Below are 1,853 nucleotides of genomic sequence, written 5' to 3' on the forward strand. Positions count from 1 at the left end.
TACGCCACGGTGCCCATGTAAAAAAAAAAAATCAACAAGAACCAAGCCTCGCCTGTCGCGTATGAGAGAGAGAGAAAACATACCTAGCCCATTGCTTTGGCCTGATCTCCTTCACACAACTTGCCACAAAAACATGGCGGACGCCGCTGTCAAATGTGGCCATCGCGTAGCAAAGCGAGAGAGGGGCGTACTGTATCTAGTACTATAGTGTACATCTATGGTCACACCTCACTCACCTATTCATTCGGTACACTTCCTTTCCTTTTCTTTCCCAGATATTTCCTTTCTTAAGATCGTCTCTTCAGGACCAGTCATTCGCATGAATGAACACTAATTTGTTTAAAAACATTTTTGGTAAACTTATACGTCTTTCCCGAGGACACAACGTTTGGCGGGACAGTGCAGGATTTGAACCTTCAACTTACCGTTTCTGTGGGTCCGGCAGCATACCCATTTAGACTACCAACATCATAAAACAATCTTTCCATCCAAAGAGAGGCTGTTGATATTCTTTTAATGTATTTATAAGCTGACACTAAATCATCAGCGACATGATTTTACGCTCATATTGCTGAAAATTGGGATTGTGAGCATTAGAAAATTGTATTTTCCGCAACTCAAACCTCGGAACCCAACTGATGTTAAGTCTAACGAACACATGTTCCTAATAACGAAATCTTATAATTTATTAGCAAAGATGTGTGGCAAGCACATCTTAAAATCTTTTCTATGAATTGCGAAATTGTATGAGGTTAATGTCCCTTGCACCACTGTAACGTTATTCAAAAGGCGGGACCTCCGAATTTACAGTCCATCGACAATAGGATAGGACCGAGCTAAAGAGAAAAAAAAAAACATTTGTGTAAATACGCCTTCTAACACTACGTCAGACCATTCTGAGCATTGAAACCCCGAACCCGCAATCTCATAATTAGGAAACTGTACCCATCTCTATGAAGAAAAGTAATAACGTACTACAAAGATGTTAGTTGAGAGAAATTAATGTTATTCTATAGCGATGCTCAAATGAAAAAAAGGGGTTAAAGAAGAAATAGTTAGGGTAGGGTATTTCTTTTATGCTTGTAAACAAGGTGTTCCACCTGTTTTCTTGGATTTTCAGCCTTACCATGCGGAGAAAAAAGGACGAGATGGAGGCTTCACACACACACGGGCTTTCAATGGCACAAGCTACAGACATTATTACATGTAACTTTTTACATTATTTTCTCTGTGTCAGTGACTCAAGTTATAGACATTACCACTGGGATATTTTTTACCCGTTCTCACTGTCTCAGTGACACAAACTTGGACAATAGTGTTGATTAATTTTACTCTGTTCTGACTTCCTGAGTAATACATACAGTAAACATTAATATAAATTTTTGTTAAACGTTTACTTCTTTCTTACTGTTTAAACAGCACAAGCTATACACGTTAATACTGGTTTCTTTTTACTTCAATCTCTCCTTCGAAATAGCACAAACTATAAGATAGCCGTATTATTTTTTAATAACTTCATTCTAACCTTCTTGATGGCAAGAGCTATAGACTTGCTTACTGGTTATTACTCCATTCCTGCCTCCTCAGTATGAGATTTTCAAATCCCTTTCCCCGCTCTTATCGTAGTCATTTAGAGAGCCCTGAAGGCTTTATAACTCTGTTATTTCGTTTTGTTTTATTTTTACAAGTTCAGGGAGATGATAGTGCATAAGCGGCACCCCACCATCAGGGCAGTTGCGCCAACCGTTGATGGAATTGTCGATTCATTTGTATTCACTCCCAGCACCGCCGCTCTCCCTTCTCTCTCTTCTCCCCCTCTCTCCCTTATCCCCCCTCTCACTCCCTCCCTCCCC

The sequence above is a fragment of the Aplysia californica genome, unplaced genomic scaffold, assembly GCF_000002075.1.
Source record: "Aplysia californica isolate F4 #8 unplaced genomic scaffold, AplCal3.0 scaffold00157, whole genome shotgun sequence".
NCBI lineage: Eukaryota > Metazoa > Mollusca > Gastropoda > Aplysiida > Aplysiidae > Aplysia > Aplysia californica.